Source organism: Accipiter gentilis, chromosome 4 (assembly GCF_929443795.1).
Source record: "Accipiter gentilis chromosome 4, bAccGen1.1, whole genome shotgun sequence".
NCBI classification, from domain to species: domain Eukaryota; kingdom Metazoa; phylum Chordata; class Aves; order Accipitriformes; family Accipitridae; genus Astur; species Astur gentilis.
This window is the reverse complement of record NC_064883.1, coordinates 11270634-11294183: the sequence shown is the minus strand read 5'-3', so window position 1 is coordinate 11294183 and position 23550 is coordinate 11270634. Positions and strand designations below refer to the sequence as shown.

Genomic DNA, 23550 nt, shown 5'->3' with positions numbered 1-23550 from the left:
TGCTAGCTATTCTCTTTACAGAAAAAAACTTGCAGAAACAAACATAAAATAGTTTGAAACAAAACAAGCTCTTAAAACTATCCTTGAAACCTAAAGTTCAAACAAATTAGGGAGATTAACAATAACATTAACTATTTCAGAACGGCCTTCCATCAGATAGGTTCTGTCTCTAGACATCATCCAAATCACAGCCTCTGCTGAGCAGATGCTTTCGTTAGCCATGGATACATACTACTCGCTGAAGTAGTCCATGATGCAAAGAAACAGTTCCATCTAGCCCACCTCCTTAAGGAGGCTGTTGTAGTAATTAAATCATGCTATTTCAGTGACCCCAAAGAGGAAAATTTAGTTCAAACAAAACTCTCCTAACTGTCTAATCAAGAGAGACACATACAGAGTGGGAAAGGGAAAAAGCTAGACAAATGACAAACATACCACATTTAACACCAGGTTACTTTTCATGTATAATGTTCATCACCTGATGAAAGAAAATCCTGTATGATCCAATACCGAGAAAGCAAAGAACCAAAACAAAAAAAACCAGAAACAATCCAGTAGAATACATCCCAAGAAAGACGTTGAAGAAGAACATGCTTCAATGTGAAGTCTAGTCAGACTCCCCTGAAGGAAAGCAAGTATCTGCTGTTTCACTAAACCTTGGGGCAAATAATTCAATCCTTATATTAGAAAAATCTTATATAACTTTAGAAATAGGTCAATCAGCATCCTGAAATACAAGTATATATAAAATTACCACCTTTCCCTCACATTCACCACAGAAACTGACTATAATACTGTATGCGACGTGATTAATTTTAAATGCTTAATGTTGACACTGTTTCCACCCCCCCAGGAGATCTGCGACAGATTACGCTTGTATAAAAAAAACCTTGCTGAGTATATATTCTAGATAGATATGTTAAAGGTCTTGGTGACTAGCAATACAGAAAATACGTGCAGTAATGGCTGTATTATTATGGTAATTAGTCGGCTGTCATACCATCTTTTCCACCCAACTTTTAATCGCAGATGAGAATCGTAACTAATAGGACTGACCTAACTCACAGCCAGGTTCTAAATAACTAGTAATTCTCCTTCTCCCCCTGCCCCTTTTGGAGAGAGCCTTGCCTAGGGACAGCCTGGCAGCTCAGGGCTCTCTAGCATGAGCTGCCAGACTGAGTGGGGTCCCACATGCTCCCTTCCAGCTCTTAGCATGACTTACACACTTGACTGAGAAGCCAGAAGCTGGGGGACCACAGGAACCAGTTTGTGACCCAGTAACAGAGGGGTTCCACAGTCTCCCTGTCAAGAGGGTGGAGCAGAAAAATAACAGCTACTGAGCTGTGATCAAATCCCGTGCTGGGAGCACACACACTGACTGCACGTACCAGTGCTAACAAGGTTGACAGCCCTCCCTGTGCTCAAATAATAAAGCAGCAGTGGGTCTGTTTGTACTGGAAGTGCTATTCATCTAGAGAAGACCTTACAAGTGAAAAGGCAAAGGATGATCAGGCAATAGAAAAGAGAAAAAAAGCCTTATTATCACAGTAATGAAAGTAACAGGCACATGGTATCATCTTACAGACTGTACTAAAACCTTGGAAAGGCCCATCTGTTAGCGATAACGTCCCAGAGTTGGTACAAGTGGAAACATTACCATCAGAGCCTTGGCACAAACTTGGTTGCCTTTCTTTCTTCTGCTGTTACTATTTAAAGCTTTGCTTTCTTCACTAAAACAAAGATACTCCACTATGCTCAAAGGCTTATTCCTTTCTAAAACTGTACTTGTTATTGCTAAAATGTTACTGAAATACACACTGTTTGTTTTCCTAGTTTCAGTTTTGATAGGCCCAATGTTAGTTCTGGAAATATCTGTCAGTCTGCCAGCATGTAGTAATTCAAGATCTTAAGACAGCACTGCCTGCACACCAAGAAAAAGACATCACTTTCCTGTCAAATCATTGAAGGCATCCATGTAACTACAAACCAGGCTGTCTCTTTGTGACCTGATAAGTTGCATAATGCTGTGAGATGCACAAGTCTATCAGGGCTGACATCAAGCAACATATTTTATTAAACCAGCTGACATAGTTGGTTTAACTATGGAGAAAGAAATCCAAACCCAGTCACCTGTGGTTTCAGGTAGAACAGCAAATAGGACTACTGGAAGAGTTCAGGTGGCCCAGGAACAATCCTCACCAAAGTCTGAAGAATAACATTATGGGGTATGTATGAACAGCAAACAACACAGAGATCCTTTATCTCATGCAAGAAAGGTAGATGTGTTCATTAAAAAGTAGCAGGATCCAACAAACCTGATTTGTCCTCTTTGATGTGGTGTTTTACTTTTCACACTTTGGCATCATCTACTTCCAAAAAAAAAAAAAAAAAGGGGCAAACAAAAAAAAAAACCAAAAAACCTAGGGTCCCCCTCCCAGATACCTGTTTTTCCATAATACACTGGAATTGTCATGTGTATCTTATGTATGTCACTTAATTTCTAAAAGAAAAAGAGTTACAAAGGAAACAACACTTCCCTTTGAGAATGGTTAGTGCTTCTCCTTTATAAGCAGGCCTATTAGCTCAAAATTTAAATCTCATTAACTTTAATGACCGTGGTAACAAGATTCAGTTCTTCTTAAGGTACACAGAAATTCATTTATGTACTGTATAAAGTGTAATGACCATGAGTTATGAAAACATCACATTTCTTCTTGATTGACTTACCGTATCTTTAGAAGCTTCTGTCTCTAAGTCCATTCCAGTACACCTTTTTCAGTGTACTTTACAACATTAGTATTTATAAATGCAGAGCTAGACCTTTCTTTTAAATATTATGCAGATTATTTCTTCACAGAAAGTCTTTCATATTAAGATAGCCCGAGACATCAAAAGACATGTATAGTATTCTGAACAAGGGCAGGTAGTTGTTAGCACATCAGTGTTAACCCTTTCTAACACCATCCTAGGTGAGGGGCCACTAACTTCCCAACACTGTTTCTGAACACGCAATGTGTGAATAAACCTTGACTCTTTAGAGATGTGTTGTAGGAAACACTTAACTTGTATAAAGTATATTGAGGACAATTAGTACTACAAGTGCTAAGCATTTTTGGTTTTAATGACAAAAAGTAAGAGTTTGTTAACCCCAAGCTTTTGATAAAAAAAACCCCAAAAACAAAAACCAAAAACCCACAACAAATATAAAAAAGTATACATAGAAATATGTTTTTTCAAAATTTAAAAATATTAAGGCTTGGGCTGGAGCTTTTCAAGGTCCGACAGGATGACACCTACAAGTGTCCCTGTGCTTGGAAACAAGTATCACATACTTGTATGCAGGTGACTAAAACTGTGAGGAGCAGATGCAGATGGAGTGAACAATGCTCTTGAAAGATTCTACATCACAGTTGGTCTTAAATCCATTCATATTTATGATTGTAACAAACACCTTGACAATGGGAACCAGGAAAGAGATTCCACAGATCAGGTTTTCTGCAACATTATCCTCATGGCATAAGATAAAGATGAACTGAAAGCGACCTAGAAGCAGAGGGATGCAAGATGTGGGAAACCAGATTATAAATCTGAATGATTAGATGCAATTTTTTGCCTAAATAATAAGAAACGGAAAAGTATCAATCACAACAGCTGGGTCAGCCAAAGAAGATGCAGGCTAGAGTAGAGGGCCTCCGATTAGGTTAACAGGTTAGCTCTAGGGACGTCTCCCCATCTCAAGTGATAGAACCCCACCAACATCTCCTCAAGTTCTAAAATTCTGGAGAAGAACCCAAATACAGCTGGGGTTACCTTAGACGCTCTACTTGGACAGAGCTGATAAGAGAACTGTTGACCTTGAAAGAGGAAGAAAGTAAACACAAAGCTGCAGAAGCAGCAACTGTGCTCGGGAAGAACAGAAGGTCCATTTCAGAGAGTGCTTTCATGTCAGATCTTGTCCTGCTGCTACCTAGCTACCACACAACAAAAATCTAAAAGCAAGTTAGGAGATTGGCCAGAAAGGAAAGCTTCAATTGTGTGAATAATTTAACACTATTACAGACAGGCCAGAACAAGGAAGATGTAGAGTTTTAATGCACTAAGTTTGTTTATACACGTCTACTACAGAATGACATCCCAATGTAAAAATATGGCCTGCCTTCAGCAATAGAGCTCAGAGTTAATACAAAGCTGCTGAGAACTTTTATGGGTCTCAGTAGCAGCTCAGTGCCTCCACTGACAGGTTAGAGCTCAAATTCATATTCACTTTTAAAACTGCCAAAGGAGTTAAAGAAATTCTTGCTAGCAAGCAATTTGTTACTGTCTCTTTTCTGGAGATCAGTAGTTCCCCTGCCAATAAATAAATAAATTTAAATAAAAATCACAGGAGCCCTCCCCAATCCACTTCAGTGGAGAGCTGTTTGTCACAGGGAGTAGGTAGTTCACATACTTTGCTTTGGCCAAAATGCAGGGATGGTCATCACCAACTTGTGGGTAAGAAAGTGGAAGCAGTATTGTTTTCAACCGATCCAGACAGATCTGAAAAAGATACTCTGTCCCTAATCTTACATTCAGATTCCAGTTAGTGCAAGCTACCAGCTATCTATTTGAATTTAATCAAACACAAAAGAAATTCTGCGTGATTAAAAAAAGCTTTAGGTACACTCCCATTCTCAAGCATTTTTAGAGGTTTAAAAGATGGAAGGTTTTAATTAAGGTGCCTCAGCAATATGAAAGAATGAATAATTTACAAAGAACTTGTTTTGAGCTCAGCTAAAAGGTGCTACAACTTAACAATCCATACTTGTTATTTCTAATGAGTACACATTTTTTACTTCAGTTCCAGTCACTGTAAACAGGCTATAGAGACAGCAGACAACATGAAGAGCTTTACGTGTGCAGTCTAGCAACTTGGTTGCTTCATAGCATTTTTGAGGTTAGTTATACTTGAACTGCAGCTAACAACCTGGATTTTAATTATAGGCTATAAAAGCAGCAATAAAGAGAAGTGTTTACAAGTGATGTAGATTCCCCTTAAACTGCTTAATATTAGAAGAGTGTCACCATTCTTGGTCTTTGCCTTCTATCTCTACTCTCTTCCCAACCTCTCATCATTTTTGTGTTTGTTTCTAAAATGCTGGCACATGGGACTGGCTTATCTAGACCATCAGAACTTACAACACAAAAATAAATTAAACCTATGGTTAATTATGAGTAGTGCAGCATAAAGTGCATCCTGACATACTTAACAAAACATTTTCTACAATTTTTCATATAATGCACTTGATGAATTTCTGAAAAGGAAAATAGAAAAAAGAAGCAATTTCTTAGAAGAATGAGCTAAAAGGGGTTTTTGTTTTTAATAAAAATATCTAAAATAACAACATATGAAGTTGCAGGAAACATAATATTGAAAGCTAATTTCTTAACAGATGGCAGTCATGCCCACTTCACCCATTCTGACCTATATATTTTTTCCTTTGCTTTTATTAATATTCATCTTTCATTGACTGTGTTTTCCACAATTTTGCCAGCACATGATACTGTTTGGGTAAAAGGTCTGAGAAACTCATTCAAGTACATGTTTTTCACATGGTAAAATATAGAATGCATGAAGGAGGAAAATGCCTTTACAAAGCTTATGCCATAAAACTGCACTTTTGATATAAAATTTTCTTTTCAAAGGCTGCTCAAGTTTGAAACTCTATGTACAAAGTCTTCATCAAGTCTTGATGGCAAGACTTGAAGTTTGCAGGCATTAAAGCATTTTCATAACTCACACTTTCTTCTAGAAAAAAATACACCTGTGCCATACAGTTAAGACACAACCATTGAACTGAATTTCATTATTTTATTATTTTTCTATGCATTTAATTGTGAAAAGGTAGAAAAATTAAATGCCTGTAGAAAGTGAAGAACTGAAGGAGGAATGTGAAAAAAATTTGCTGTGACTGGTAATTTAAGTCAAGAAAATTTAAAATTTCCATATAAAGTGCATCCAATCTTTTCTCCTAAGCATTATGTTATAATGTTTTTGAGAGCACATCATAAAATATGTCAAAAATATTCAAATCTTTTACTTTTGTTACTCAAAAATGACAAGGATTTACATGGAATGTCACATCAAAGATAAATCTTGGAATGACAGATGGCAGTTGGAAGGATTACATTTGAAGAAGTTACATCATAAGCATTTGCAGTTTTCCAGTCTTCTCTTCTGTATTCAAAAAACAAGAAAATAAGTCAACTGTCTGTCCTAGCAGCAAACAAACAAGGTGGCCACAGGAGCTGGTACTCCCCCAATTCCTATTTCAGACTGTTGTTCTTAAGCACGCTAACTTGCCTAACTGCTCATCAGCATCTGGGGAAAAGAGCAAGGCAGTTTGAGCATATTTTCACTTCATAAGCAATGGAGAGTGCTGCAAAAATATCCTTTTGGAAAGACTTACAGGCTTTCCTGGAGTAAAAGAGCTGAGCTTCTAAGTAACAAATTCTTTATGGATGAAATTCATGAGCAGCATTTCATGGTTAGCAACATAGAGATGTCAAGAAAAGTACCACATGTATCTGATTGCCTAACAAAACTCTGAAACCCTGCACATACGGGCAGAGACTCAAAAGGACAAATAGTTCCTATTTTGACCAAAGGACCATCCCCCTGATGTCCCTCATTATAATGATCTTCCAAAGTAGAAGACTCACACTATTTGGGAGAACCATAAAATAGTTGTTGTTGAAGCTATTCCCATGTTGTTCCCATAGTGAAACATTGAAAGATTGTTCTCTAATGTGATTTTACAATACCAGTTAGGCAGATGAACAGTGAAAGTGACCATTGCTTCAAGTCAGTAGCCAAACTATAAAATAAAATACAGTGACAAAACAAACAGGATCTCCTGTCACACTCCAGTATCATTTGCATCACTAAGAGAGATGATTTTAGGAATTGAACGCTTATCATGCTGAATGAGTATCATACTTTTAAAAGGTGACAGTCAAATACCAAGTACAGTACAACACAACACATTTCTTGAGCACCTGGTGTTGTATTCTAGCTCTTCATTTTGGTCAATTGAATTAAAATGCTGCCAGTTCATTTAGGAAGCCCACATATAAAAAATCCAAATAATTTATATTTGTGTCAAGTACAAAAAAGTTATTGAATTACTTGGAGAAAAAGATTCTGATCTCTCTCCTTATGTTTCTCTCCTTTCAGCACCATTAGGTTTTTGAACAATTTTGAAAGTGGGACAAATGGGAGCCACATGCCAGGCTCTGAATAGCATCCAGTGAAAGCTGACCATCTTCATGCTTCCCAAAACATCCACCCTACTGTGCAGTTCATTTAGGCTGACCCAAAACTGCATTAAAAGCTTTCACACTTCACATTTTGCTTTCACATAAATGATAGCATTCCCAGCCATACAAATTCTGACTTATTACAATCACCAATCTATTCAAAGATTCAGTATCATTCCCAAAAATGGGATATAAATTTGCCTTTACTCCCTGTGGCATCTAGCAACTCATTTTGAAAAGTCTGCTATTTGCTTTTGTGGGTTGTCCATACAATTCCAGCATGCAGTGCTTTAAAATAATTAGAGCTTCCAGTAAATGCTGCAATGCACTGGTCTTGCTGCCTTGTGTAGAGGGATCTGACTTTGTATCAATTTGGCCTGGGGACTCCACAAACTGCTCAAACAGAGTTCACATCTGCTGTTGCCAGTTCATACATTCACAGACTCCATCTCTCTCCATCTTTCTCCCTGCCCCACTCCCTATGCCTGCAATAATTTTCTAGCACTAGGCTAGGACATGGAAAAAGCATGAGGTATTTGGAAGTTAAAACCAGAAGCAAACCACTTCATACAGCAAAATTAAGAGGCTCAAACTCACCAACAAGTGCAAGAATTGTCAAGTTGGATGTTACGTATTAAGCATGAGAAAGTAAATACATGTGACAAATGCTTTTCTTCCCATGTGAATGTAATGATTCTCAGCTAATGTATCTAAATTAAGTCACACATTAGTTATGTCTGAACAGAGCAGAATGACAATTAACATTTTGTACATAATCAACCACTGGCTTTTTTAGATTCAGAACTAATTCCAGGGACGCTGCAGGCCTGACTTTTCTTCAGCTGAGCAAGCAGCGAGATATTATTTCAACAACATCCAGTTAGAGTAGCCAGCCTTCTTGTCCACATGCACAGAAGGAGGATATTTCACAGGTAGCAAATCAAATAAATCATGTGAAAGCAAACAGTTCAAACTGGGTTGCCACGATTTATCCAAACCACTAAACACCCTTCCATTTGATCTTCCCTGTAACATAATGAATCAGGACTTGTTCACCACTAGTAAGAGAAATAAATAAATATCAGCAACACTGGTGTCCTGGTTTCAGGGATAGAGTTAACTGTGCTGTTTTGAGTTCAGTATGAGAAGAATGTTGATAACACTGATGTTTTCAGTTGTTGGCAAGTAGTGTTTAGTCTCAAGTCAAGGATTTTTCAGCTTCTCATGCCCAGCCAGTGAGAAAGCTGGAAGGGCACAAGAAGTTGGCACAGGACACAGCCAGGGCACCTGACCCAAAGTGGCCAACGGTATATTCCATACCATGGGACGTCCCGTTTAGTATAGGAACTGGGAAGTGTGTGCGTGGGGGGGAAATCGCCGCTCGGGGACTAGCTGGGTGTTGGTTGGCGGGTGGTGAGCAATTGCCCTGCGCATCATTTGTACATTCCAATCCTTTTATTACTACTGTTGTGATTTTATTAGTGTTATCATTATTAGTTTCTTCTTTTCTGTTCTATTAAACCATTCTTATCTCAACCCACAAGTTTTACTTCTTTTCCCGATTTTCTCCCCCATCCCACTGGGTGGGGGGGGGGGAGTGAGTGAGCGGCTGCGTGTTGCTTAGTTGCTGGCTGGGGTTAAACCACGACACTGGTTTTCACTATCATTTCAGAGTACTCTGGAATACAAATGCATGCAGAAATATGAGTACTTTTGTGACAGCAATAAAATACTCTTTATAAAGGTGGGTACACCTACCTTCCCCTGCACTTTATAACATGTTACTTATTGTTCTCAGACTCCAGCTTAATGACAGGAATTTTACTAATACTCAGTCATGGCAGTTGCAGTCTGATGCTGCAAGGCTGAAGGACAATTAAAGGTTACTGCCTATTAGAGTACACAAGCCTCACGACAGGGCACATTTGGAAGCTAAGGCAGAAGGCCCCTTGCTCTGAGTCACTGCAGAATCTCAACAGATCTGGACTTTTCACTCAACATCTGCATCACTTAGGCTTTCTGAGCTGGCCACTGTACTCAGATCCGTCAGTATGCCACCTGCCTGGGAGACTCAGATGGACTGCAGCCTTGCTCTCTACCAAATACACCTTCAGCAGCTGTATTCCATTTAGCAGGCTAAGAACTTCTGCAGCACCTTCCATGGCAAAACCCACAATTCTTGCTGGTCATAAAGCTGCTTTATTCCCAATACCTAAGCAAAGCATACACATATTTATACACATGCCTTCCATATGTACACCTGCAGTGATGCTATCACCTGGTTCAAGTGTCAATGATCCTTTTTTAATCAAGTCTTAATGTACGCATTTATTTTCTCTATGACAACACCTCTCTGTCTTAAATGCATGCACCATATCTAGCATAGCCCAAAAGTCTGACCACAACATAAGTTAAATAAAATGCAATGCATAGTTATGTAACTGAAAAACATGACTTTGTCTTCCCCACAGGTGGTGATTCTAACAGCACAGCTGGAGCATCCCACACACAGGCAGACATCCAGGCAAAAGACAGTGTTAGTGGTTCCTTATGCCTTACAAGTTACTACTAAAAGGGTCTCCAGCTTATAAAGATCTCACTTCAGAAGTATTCCTCAAATTTTTTGCTGCTAGTCACAAATTAACCAAGTCTGAAGATGCTAACAAGATAAATCCCAAAATATTCTAATCTGCCTAAACAGATGCACACTAAATAACCTGTGGCTTGACCAACATAACCTTGCAGAGGCATTTATATCTTCCTCTATTAGGACTTCAAAGAAAAGAAGAAAACTCTGATAGTCATCTACATTGAGTTGCATTTCAGTCTTAATGGGGGTTTTCAAGACCTCTAAATTTGCTTTTTCAAACATATAAAAGACGCAAGACAACACTGACAGGAATAAAGTGAAATACATTTAGAAATAAGATTTTAGCCTGGGTTTATGTTTTACAGAACCCTGAGCTGTTCATGATTTGAAAATGGCTTTCTACTTCTGCTTTGAAAGATACATTTATTATACGAAGCCAAATATCTGATTTTAAGTGCAGACATACAAAGTTGTAAGAAATTCTTATCACTCCTTTCTTTCTTTCCTTGTATTTCTCTAAAGCCTGTAGTCACTGTTCTCTACATCTTTCAGCCATTCTGTCCTCCATACTTCCCACCGCCATGTAGAGATGGTGATTATTGATGTGTGGTGCCACTCTCCTACCACTACATCCACTTTTACTAAAGCACAGCTCATTTCAGTGATACTGTTTTGACATACTGACAATCTGAAAGTTACTCAGTACTTAGGATTGTTATGTGTTTCTTCTTTTGACAAATACTTCTGTGATATTGTTCAAAAATCTTTCATCTGAAATGCAACTGCAGGGAGAAAACAAAATTAAAAACACAGCCAAAACCAGTGAGAACTTACTGGCATTTCTGGGGGTGGGAAGAGAACAGACTCAAACGAAAAATTGAAGTTTTTCATTGCAAGGGTCTTATTTAAGACATCTCAATTTTGTCAAGTGAGATTTAATGATATAGCATAAAGCTACTTCACTGGGGAGAAGTTGTTCATTTCCCCCCCCCTTTCATTTCAAGGGCCATTGTTTGTTAGTTATTGCAGCTGTTAGTTTGTTACAGTCATTACTTTCTTTAGCTTGGTGTTTGGGGATTTTCTTTTTTGTAGTTTCACTTTTTTTATTTAAATGAAATGAGCATTATTTTCCAAGTTGATTCATTAGGCCATGGCAATCGCTGCCAGTAGAAGTAATATACACCACCCTTGAAAACAGACATATTTTTTCCAAATATATCCAAGGTCAATCCCTACAATATAAATTTATTTAGCTTCATGTATAGCATCTAGGTATACACTTATTAGAATAGGATGTGCAATTTCTATAAACTTGAGAAAAATAAAGACAGCCTTTTTCAGACCAGATCATAAGTCACCCTGATGAAGATTATAGGAAGGGTCTGACAACAGGGCAAATGTTTTGTAACTATTCAGGGTAACGACTAACACACTTTCCTCCATGGCATCTGGTACTGGCCAGTGCCAGAGACAGGTACAGAGAAGCACAGAGTACATCTGCATTGGGTTTGCATGGTAAGGTTTTGGTAGCAGTGGGGCTACAGGGGTGGCTTCTGTGAGAAGCTCCTAAAATCTTTCCCCCATGTCCGATAGAGCCAATGCCAGTCAGCTCCAAGACAGACCCACCGCTGGCCAAGGCCAAGCCCATCAGTGACAGCGGTAGCACCTCTGGGATAATGTGTTTTTTTGGAGGGGGGAATCCTGCACAACAGCAATGGCAGCCAGAGAAAGGAGTGAGAATATGTAAGAGAAACAACTCTGCAGACACCAAGGTCAGTGAAGAAGGAGGGGAGGAGATGCTCCAGGCACCAGAGCACAGATTCCCCTGCAGCCCATGGTGAAGACCATGGTGAGGCAGGCTGTCCCCCTGCAGCCCATGGAGGTCCACGGTGGAGCAGGTGCATGCCCAAAGGAGGCTGTGACCCCATGGGAAGCCCACACTGGAGCAGGCTCCTGGCAGGGCTTGAGGCCCCATGGGGGACCCACGCTGGTACAGTCTGTTCCTGAAGGACTGCACCCCATGGAAGGGACCCATGTTGGAGCAGTTCATGGAGGACTGTCTCCTGTGGGAGGGACCCCACGCTGGAGCAGGGGAAGAGTGTGAGGAGTCCCGTCCCTGAGGAGGAAGGAGCAGCAGAGACAACGTGTGACAAACTGACCACAACCCTCATTCTCCATCCCCCTGTGCTACTGGTGAGGAGGAGGCAGAGACTATGGAAGTGAAGTTGAGCCTAGGAAGAAGGGGGGGGGGGGGGGGGGGGGGGGGCAGCGAGGGGAGGTGTTTTAGGGTTTAGTTTTTATTTCTCATTACCCTACACTGATTTGATTGGTAATAAATTAAATTAATTTCCCCCCCAAGTCAAGTCTGTTTGCCTGTAACAGTAATTGCTGAGTGATCTCCCTGTCCTTACTTCAAACCCACAAGCCTTTTGTTATATTTTCTCTCCCACATCCATTTGAGGTGGGGAGTGATAGAGCACCTTAGATGGGCACCTGGCATCCAGCCAGGGTCAACCTACCACAACATTCATCACAGCAGCCCCTGCACCCTGGTCACCAGCATTCCTTCACCAAGGAGTTTGCAAATACAGGGTAGATTGAAATCTCAACTTGCAGGGGGAGATAGTTGCAAGGGGAGATGATAAATCATGCCCTTAGCAGCTGTTACTTAGCTATCACCACCTCTTAATTAGTGGTTTCTTTTAGATTTTTTTATAACTGTATGGCACAGGGAAGAAAAAAACCCACCCAAAACATAAACCATAAGCAAAAATTTTAAAAGTGAAGTATAAACTACAGTTTGGCCAGATAGAACAAACAGCTTCCTAGATTCAGTGTCTAAGCGAAAGCATGAATCATGGCCTGAGGGAAGAATCATTTTGTACCTAGAAGACTTTCAAAAAATTTGCAATTTCATGGGATGACTTTGAAAAACAAGCAAGTGAACTCCCTCACTCTTCAACCACCCCTCAGCAGAATTTGGGCGAGTAAGGAAAGAAACATTATCTCCAAATTTGATACATCCAAGTATTTCTCTGGAAAATTGCCTAATAGACCCTACTTCTGTAGAAGAAGCCATGCTGCGCAAAGCTAAGAAGGTGATTTAAGCAGAGCAGTAAACTCCCCACTTTTTCTTACGGTCAGACAGCCACAGTCCTCCCTCACCCACTGCTAGCCTCCCTTTTCTTCTCTCCAATAGATCCTCCAATAACAATGAGGGAAATAAAAATAAAAATGCATGCTGTCGAGGACTGATTTATAAGAAAAATCAAAAAGTTTATCACTACTTCGGACACTGATGTGCACGCTTCTATAGTTGGTCATCCAGCAAAGATACAGCACATGCAAGAAATTCTCCAGGCTTAGTGATCTGCTGTAGGAAAAAAACCAACTCACTTTCATCTACATTGTCATTCCTTTATGTTTAAGTAAAATGAGTGAACCACTGTATTCATTAATATCTTTTCCAACTATAACACTACAGATCATAAAACCTGAGTTTAACCAGTGTTGTTTTAGAAGTCATTGTTAGTTACTCTTTGTAAAATCTATTATTGGAAGCATATTACTGTCTGATTGTTATTTAGAGTGTGGCAGTTAGAGCTTTTGCATATTTTATGACCTGTTGACTTTCCCACTAAAAGAACTGAAAGGAAGAAGACAGGAGAGCTGTGTCCTCTGTTTCTCAGAGGACAGGTGGATTCTGTCACCCCAGATGATGACAGAACACTAGAAAAACTGAAACCGTGGTCATTATGGACAGCCTGACATGCCAGCAAAAAATAACCTTGTCAAAATGTTTAACTTTGAAATTTTATTTCCGAAGTTACAATTACACTGCCTGACAATAGTCTACTAAACATGATTTAAATTGAAAAAGCAAATTAAAGCAGCATATGCTTAAATGGAAGGTTTTAAGGGGACTCTATCCATGGGATTAGGAAAAGCTGTTAATCAGCCACTTGGAATCAAGGTTGTTGTGGAAAGTTAACATGACCTTTTATATAGCAACATCTTCAGGTAATACATGCTATGTAGTCTGAAGTGTTGTATATTGCTCACTCAAAAGGAGGAAAGGCAAATGGGAATTGCAAAACCTGCTAATTCTTCACCTAATAAATTAACAAAATAATAAATTTTGCACTTCTGAAGTACAACCAGAAACAAATCAGTACAGTGGAACAATTGTACGTTTCTGGTTCAGTGAATTAGTTCTATGTTGCACTTTTAAATGTAATTTTTAAAATTACTTTTTCAGTATTTTAACCTATTTCCATGGAAATGCACTTTACCACAGATCATACACAGAATATCATCTTAGTCACCATTCCAAGAGTAATAAAAAGTGTAAAATTAAGAATCTGAATTAGACATATGCGATGCTATATAAATTATTACTTACTTAAGCAAAGATGTACAGCTGTCTGTGAAAGTACTTTGTTTTGCTAAGCTAAATTTACTACCAGATATCCACATATAGCTCATTAGGTTTTAATGAGAATCAGTCTTTTATCTTCATAAAAAAAGCAAACATACAAAAAGATTAAAGTAAACTTAAAAAAAATTGTCTTCTAGATTTAGGGACACTTTTGTAGTTTTCTAGTACCACATTAATTTACATGATCACAGAGATATGTAGCATGTTTCTTCTTTATGGGCAGAGAACACTGTCTGCTCTGTTAATATTTTCACATCCCCGTTTCATTACAACACGCTAAATTTAGTCAGAAGTTTACCAGCTATGAAAGCCGTCTACAGGCATAGAAAATATGCAAATTCATACTACCCTCATGACAAATCAAAATCCACTGAACTTTTCAGTTCTTAACTTGGCAGCCCGTCTCCCTCCAAACAGTGGAGAATCCAGTTACCTTCAGAGTCCCAAAGCCTGAGCTAAACAATGAATGCTTTTTCCACTTCTCTTGAAGAAATGTTTTCTCTCAAAAGCTGCTGGCCAGATGCTGGAAGATATTACAGGTATAATTATAAACTAGCTTATCTTACAGTACCTTTTAACTTGCCAACCACTTGTTAATATAATTTTGTCCAGTGATGACAAAAATAAAATCAGCAGGTAGGGAGTAGCATGTCATTAAGTATTAAAAACTGCATTAACAAGCAGTTTCAACCTTCAGAAGCAATCACTTTCTGCCCAAGAAAAGTTGGCATTAAAATCACACATAAAGGGACAGGGTACTTTTGCAGTCCTCCTTATGCTTCTGAGCAGCAACACCAAATTCTATTGACATCTCTCAACCAGAAACACACTCAGCTTTTTCACTGTCACAGTGAGCACTGCTGTCTCTGGACTATTACTGTAGCTGACAGCATCTACCTTTTAGCTAACATAGAAGCCCTCCAGGAATTAAAATTACTTCATTTTGTAGCACTTGACAGCTTGTTAGCAGTTTCAAACACTTGCTGCACTACAGAAAGAGAATTTTCCAGTATCAACATTTTCATTAATCATTTAGTGTTAGACTTCTACGTAGAATAATTTAAATTTCTTTGATTTTTCTGAAAGCACAATTCCTGCTGTTCAAAATAAGCTACTACTTGCAGTACATTCAAACACATCTGTGGACAGTTGTCAAATTGTTCAGATATTTAAGGATCAGAAGTAAAAAAACTCCTGGGGACAAACATACATGTAGACAAAACTTAGGCAAAAAAGATAAGGAAATTTTTTTTGTACTTTTTAAGGTAAGGCATCATATAAAATCTGGTCTTGGATCAAGAAATTTTCTTTTTCTTTAATAACTTGCCACCTTAGCAGAGCCCAGGTCTGCTCCAGAAAATATGGAAGAACAGAAGTCACCTGGACAGAAGGGAGGGCCAGTGAAAGTTACAGTAAAACATGCTGCTGCATTAAAAGCTTCTTAAAGCTTTTAAAAATCATTTTATACTGTATTGCTCTGATGTTCACTATTGCACCTGCCAGTTACTAGCCAGCATGTTTTATGCCCTACCAGATAAGACCTTGCCTGGTTTTCTGCCAGAATCTTAATGTTCTTTCAACATAACTTCTGCTGATGGGAGAATATATTTTTCTTCTCAAAAGTTCTTGCTATGGTTTTTTTAACTAAAAAGCATGTGTCTCCACAGTACACATTTTCTTTCATGTGTGTGTGGCACAAACATAAAGTCAGTAAGGTTTAAAAACTTGTTAAACAAATATTGCAAATGTTACATTTCCATAAATACATTTCTGTTTATTAATCACTATTGATAATTATCCTTGGTCAGGGTTGACGTTTTTTCATCCCTCATATATGCTTTGATAAGACGTGCAACAAAAAAATCTACAACAGATTACATGCTTGGACCAACACATGAGGATAAAAGATTAAAACACATTACTACAGAAGCACACTCACTGTGAACTTTACACAGGTGACTTAAAATTATACTGTTAACATTTAACACAGTCTTTAAAGTAATCTTTATTTCTTCTTGAAAAGTACCTACTTTAATAATCATAATATTTTTCTGTTTAGTGTAGGAAGCTTCTTCAAACCTAAAGAAACAATGCAATTTTCATTTCTTCTTCAAATACCTAATGCTACAAGAACTAGCCTTATGAATTAAAATGAGGATATGACCTTTACCCAAAAGCAAATGGGAGTATAAGGCATCTAAACTAGAAGTCAGTGAACGAGCAAAGGAGTCACTAGAGGCCAAGAACATAGCTCATTCACTATTAACACACACCAGGATCGGAGATTCAGTCCCACATCCTCATTACCATACTACTAAAGGAGTTCAATAACTGCAACTTTCTCTTCCTCTCTCACACACGTAAAAGCGTGCAAAAACTTTGCTATTGCACACCGGAAAGCAAGGAGCCCTGAAGCTGTACAGCAGTTGCTCTTCATAAATAAATTTCTAATGCCACCCTTGAAATGTGACAAATCTTCCACCTTCTGTTGTATCTGAAGCATTATTTTTATTCTTCACCTGGTGGACAAATAAACAACTTGCTAGAGTTTACATAAGCAAAGGCAGGAAAAAGTTACTCAGTCTTTCTAAAAAAGATAAAGCTGATCAAAATGCACGTTCAAACATATACTGAAAGACAGAGATGGTATCTTAGAGCTACTCTTAAGATGAGGGGCAAGTTTTCATGGCTCCTCCAAGCGCAAAACTGATTTACAAAGGACTGACTGAGTTCATGACCTCCAAATGAAAAGTGTGTGCTTCTGCTCAGTGAGAGTACAATGAAAATATTTTCAGTGGTAAGAATCTGGACTATCTGTATCACTTTCTGGAAGCAAAATGCAGAATCTCACTTTGTAAAATCCTCCTTGTAACGGCAGTAAAGCAGCAATTTGTTCCTGTTGCTAAAATGCACAGTGACCAAACTGATAGTCTCTGGAATGATGAGGCACACAGCATAATAAGCAGATAAGCATGAGGAATAAGAAGTTTGAATAACAGGAGACAAGATACACGATCTTCTCTTAGAAGTTACTTTTGGCTATGCTAATTACCTATTTCAAGCACTTAAGTTCATAGTCTCTCCCAAGGTAGGAAGCAGTAACTATTAAAGAGCTCTTAATTTTCATGTCTGAGACGTACTGTGTCCCTATTGCAGGGAGAACATTCTGTGGCCTTGACACCACAGGACCAAGGAGCTCCTAACCTTTTCACACCCCTTTAAGCCCAACATCAGCCTGGCATGTTTGGCATTTACAAGTGACAACTTGTCCTAGAAGATGCATTTAAGCTATGACTGATTTACAATGCTGTATTATTGAAACTGTGCCTGTACATTTGATCCACCTTTTCACAATTTCACAGACATCTAATTTCTACTGACACAAATTCTAAAAATTACTTTATTCTGTAATCATACTAAATAAATCAGCAGTCCAATTGTTTCAAACAGCTCCTCTGTCTAATCAAGTATTACCCCTTTAAGACCAAAGCACCTATGAATGACAACTAAAAGTTACAAAATTATGCTCTTATGAGGTAAAGTTATCCTGCTTCTTCAGCCCTCCCTTCCATAGATGTCTTCCATGATGATTAGATGTATAGTTTATTTTAGTCTTAAAAAATAACACAAAATTAATTTATTTCAATAGCAACTAGTAAGACAGTAAGTTAACAAACATCCTTTTTCTCCCCTTCTCCACTCTTTTTGGAGGAACATCTACCTGTGCTACTATCCATTGAACAAGTTAGTGAAAGTATTTATAACTAAATCCACAAGAAACACTTTGGAATTAATCTGAGAGAAGTAGCTTAAATTCACAGACATGAGCTTGTGCACAAAGAAGAGCTAGGGTTATGCACATTGGTTATTTTTGCATTTACAGGTATATGCACAATAAGACTTGACCTCATCTTCCTTCAAAGGAAGTACTAAATGACATTTTAGCACAGAATTTAGGTCTGTACAAAGAGTTTCTCATATAAGACTGTTAGTAAAGAGCCAGCAGACAATGTTGAGCTACCAATATTCTTAACATTTCTGTCAATGTTCAACTTACAAAGTAAAATTAAATACCTTTCACAAGATTTACTACATCAGAGGTCCAAGTGAGAGAAAAACAAAAATCAATGTACATAATATTTGTACTGAAGAACTAAGCTTAGAATTTTAGGTTGGCAGAACCTAGAGAAAATACCAACAAAGGAATATATGGGGTTTCCATGAAGTTTCTTTAATAAAATTTATGAGGATTGAAGAATGTGGATCACTTCCTTCACTATATTTTCCTACGTTCAAGAGAGCAGTAAAGAATTCCTCTACAGGCTCAGTAATATATGGAAACTGCTTCAGTAATAGCCATAGATTCAGTTTTCAACTTTGTAAAAATGAATCTAAGATAACTGCAGCTTGGTAAATTGACTTTGAGCACCAAGTACTGTTTCTTTCCTTTTTCAAAGACAGAGCTATTCTGTGAAATTACACCACATGTTAATGTGAGATTTAATGTTTCTCAAAAAAGGGTGTTACAAATTATTAATGCATTCCAAGAACATATGCCAAAAGGATGGTACTATGTCAGTATGACAACAAAAATACTATTGTTAAGATAAATACTAGTTCTCATTGCAGCCTTCTGCTACTGCTATTAGAGGAGCAATGAAAAATTCTCTTTTTGTAACTGTTGAAACTGTTGGCTTTGTATCCCTGTAGATCTACCACCCTTCCTTTTGGCAACTATCAAAATTGTCTTTCAATGGAGAACATTCTTGCACTAGGAAGATTAAGATCAGCAATGTGAGGTCTTGCCCTGACTTTTTCACAGGTTTCCTGCACGACTCCATGTGAAGTCATGAACATACCTGTTCCACAGGAACCCCCTCTGTAAATAAAATAGCCGCATGTTGCAGACTGGGGTGGGGCAGATGTATATTGATTTCTGCCAAGTACACTGAAACTTTTTGAAAGTCATTAGACAGTCATCAAACATTGCTTTGCTACTTAAACATAAAACTTCACAACATAATCAGCTAACTATTTTGTAATAGTATTTGATAAACTCTGCTATCTGCGTAGGTAAAAGGATCCTATAGCAACTGGGCACCTCCCAGAGAAAGCCCATTGTAGCAATATGGCAGGCAGTACCTACTGACACAAATAAACCAAGTAGAAATATCTTCCACTCCTTGCTCTCCTCCGACTCTTCTACTCTAATTCGTAGAAGCTGAAAGGACACACAGATGTTAATATGCTTTACAACAGCCACATCTAGCAAAGATTCAACCCTTGTGCCTGTTACATACTTCACTTTTCATGACTCATCTCCAGCTTTCCAGAGGCAAGTAAGTCCTACTGGGCAGTACATACAGCTAGTGATACCTTTTACATGCTCACAATAGGAACTGTCAGAGATTTAGTCTAAAAGGACTCACCAAGCTTAAAGCAGTGACTAAGGCTACACCAACACAGGTGTAAGTATAATGGGAAATCAGTGCAGAACAGCAGTGCTATATTCTGCTTTACAGGTAAGAGGTCTATGTAAGCCTGTTAACACCAATTTCAAAACATTAGTTTATATACAATCGCAGGACTGTAAGAACTGCACAGTTCAGAACATCCAGCCTTCCACAAGTGCAAGCAAATATGTAAGTCATATGCGTGTAGAACCTACAACATCCCACCTGTCCTTTAAAAAAGTTAAAATGCAGCACAAGCAGCTAGCCAGGAAGCTGAAGTGCATTATCAATGTCCCTACCACAAAAGAGAATTTGTTAAGTATTCAGGATGCACTCTGAGTACATGCCATCAGAGAAGGTGAAATGCCACAAGTGCCATGACGGGCAATATGACTTGGGAGAGAATTTCCTCCTAATGATAAATTTCACAAATAGTGAACACTCAGACAAAAACCACACCCACCAGCAACACAAGAAGTGTTTCGATATCACCAGTAACATAATCTCAACCTTGCTGAAGTCCTATCTTTGGCTGCAATCTATAGAGAGCATTTCAGAATGAGACACAAACCACAGAGACCAATGGCACAATGGGTGAGAGAGTCCCTTCCTGACCTGGTAGGGGACCAGTGGAAACGCCAAAGCCTAAGATTAAAGGGAACCCAAACACAGTACAACCCAAGAAATGATATTTTTTCCAGTTCCCTCAAAAGTAATACAGTTTTGAGGTATTTTTGAACAATTACCCTCATCTCAGCAGAATATAAGGTTGCGTAAGCACAACTTCAGGTTTACCTATTCCATTTCATTGCTACATCCTTCAATTTTTCTAAGATATACGATTAAGTAAAATGTATCATCCCAAACAGGGATTGAAGTGCTACCTCTGTGCCAGCTATACTACAGTCCTCTCTGATTCTCCATTGATAGAGTGATTCTTCATAGCAATAAGCTTCTTAGACAACTTCTTTCCTCACGTCCCCTCTAGGCTGAAACAGGCTCCACATCAATATAACTTCTGCTTTTCTACAGGGAGGGTACCACATCCATGATAGAAGATTGACTTACAATGAGTGGGTAGTCTCTCAGTGCCAACTATGAAGAATCCAATTTTTTTTTTTTTTTTTTTTTTTTTTTACAGCAGTGAAAGTCTGAGCAATTCCATTAGGCAAGGTGTGGCAAGCTCACATGAGTCTGGTGTTTGATCTGAAAAACAAACAAAAAAAAATCAGATGAGAAATCAAACTTCCTGCTGCATTGTCCTTTCACACCTGAGAAGAACAAGGGCAGTAAGGAACAGAATATATGAATATCTGGAAAATTTCATGCCTTGGGTTTTTTTTGTGTGTCATTCCCCATCCCCATCCCCCCCCCCCCCCCATATTTCCCTAAAATACAGCATCTACAGCTACATCTTCCTCTCCTGAAAGATACGTATTAGAAGTTCAGGTTAGCAACATTCTCCTAAGCAACTAAGTTTTAGTCTACTAACACACTAACAGAGCAATGCATTTTGTAACAGAAATATCTCTTCCCCAAGGATCCAGAATTCTGCACAAGTGTGCAACTCTACCAGGGATGTAGGGAACCCACTCAAACATCTTGTCAGCACAAAAAAAGAAAGAAGAATCCTGCATATAAAGAGATGCCAGGTGTACTACTCTTTGACAAACTCATATCACTATTCAGCTGTTGCTTTGAAGCAACCAACATACAGTTTTGACATTTAGTCAAACGCACTTTTTCTGAAGACAATCCAATTTTACAGTTTTAGTGGCCTGCAGGACTTCTCTGTACAACGTGAACACTACCAAACAGAAATCGCTTATGACAAAGTTTAATGTGCTCAATTTGAGCTAAAAAGGATCAATAGTTTAGCCTCTATATTCATAGGCTGTATGGTTCTTCATTCCAATTATTAGATTTGAATTTCTGTTGCACTGAATCAGTTCCCATATCAGCTTGATGACAATCATTCCAAAAGTCTGTAATTGACACCAGATGAACCAGTGTCTGGGTACCACATATCACTGTTTATAAAAACAAGCACATCATTAGGCTTCCACCCATGCTCTGAGGCTTTCCTGATGTTTCTTCAAGATCAGTAAGAGAAACAGAATTCCTCAAATTATTTGTACCCTAGATTCAAAACTGTTATCCAGTGTTATAATTTAACTTTTTTCTTAGTTATTATTTCTATATGTTGTCAATAGACCACACAGCTTCATTTCAGTAATGGAACTAAGCTCTCCTGCATTTCTTCAATTATTGACATTACTGCCCTTATTTAGTAGTATTCTTCAAGTGTTAGCATATTTTCCAAGGAAAAAGGAAATCTTTTTCTGTGTTTTTCACTCACTGAGTTTTGAGCAATACTTTTGCCTTCTCTTATCAGTTGTCTACATTTAATAACTCCTAATTCATGTTTACACTCAATTCCTTACTACTTCTGTTCGTTACATTCGTGAAAATGCCACTGCCCCCAGGTGGTTTGAAGTCTAAATATCCATGATTTAATTTCAGAATTAGTTTTTTATTGTATGAACTTGTGTATTTTTAATACTCCAAATATTAAGGGTGGAAGTTTTTAAAACTAGAGTAAGAAAGAACATTTGACATGTTAGCTTCGATACTTTAGATTAATTTAAGGTTCCTTCATTTGTGCTGTCTCTTAAGACTAGAGACTTAAAATAGCTCTTAATATAAAAGCCTACCAACATTTTTAGCCTGTACTGGGCAGACGCAGCTGAAATAACATATTTGAGTGATGAACCAACTTTACAATTTTATTACTCAGATTTTCCCAAATCTATGGCTGCTGTTTTTCCCAGTAACTCAAAAGTTAAGCTGTTCTACACTTACAACTTCCAACTAATCATATGCTAAAAACTTCTCATGGTTAAAGCAACAAAATCACTTTATGATAAGCCTTTGAAAAAGAAATAAAAATACCTAGCTCTGAAAAATAGTGCCTTTAATTCTTTGTGTTACTTGCATGAACAATGTAAAAGAAATAGGAAAAAAATAATCTGATAAAGGTTAAAGACTATTACATTAGTTATCAGGAGTATATTACATATCACACTGAAATAGCAGGGACCCTAGAGGGACCCCAAAGGAAAGTGACAGACACAAGGAAATACAATCTAAGCATTCTCCCTTACTAGGCACATTAGGCCATCAGCAGTTCTGTGCTAACTTCTAAAATACATGATGGCCAAAAAAATAGACATAAAAAAAAAAATCACTGTCCCCCAAAAAAGCAAGAAAAATAATGGAGCTTTTCATGGAGCTTTTCAATACAGCCCACAAGGTCAGACCTTATGCAGCAATTCCACAGGTCAAGGGACAGGAAAGGGGAGTTGCCATTTCCCACCATTTCAATGTCAAAGCCTTTGTTTATCTAAGTTACCCAAAACAATATGTAAAAATTTCCACTGTATTATGCAGCTCCCTGTGTAAGAGCTTGGCGTTGTCTTCATAACTGCAGAATTCATGAACTCCATGCCACCCAGTAAAAGACAAATGCAGGGGCCTTAGCTTTGAATGACGTTTCCAAAGGTATCCGAGAAGCCCATCAGGGAGCTGAGGCTTGTGTCAACCACTTAGTCACCCCATAAAGCTAACTGATGCGTTTGCTGTTCCACAATCTTTCCACATATTCACACACATAGCAAGTCTTCCTCTTCCCAGAATGAAATTTTCCCCACAATTTGCTGGTCCAAAAAATGTCCCATGTTCCCCAAACCACTGTGCTACAGTGATCCAGTCTG

The 23550-nt window shown here is 38.3% G+C and overlaps 1 protein-coding gene across 7 annotated transcripts in view; it reads right to left on the bottom strand.

Moving 5' to 3' along the window:
- Positions 1-23550, bottom strand: part of OSBPL3 (oxysterol binding protein like 3) — a 91459-nt gene that overhangs the window by 49851 nt on the left and 18058 nt on the right. For all 7 annotated transcript variants that reach the window (XM_049798113.1, XM_049798119.1, XM_049798118.1 and 4 more), the window contains exon 2: positions 20846-20983. The gene's annotated coding sequence lies outside the window, so the exon portion shown is untranslated. The remainder of the gene's footprint in view (positions 1-20845; positions 20984-23550) is intronic.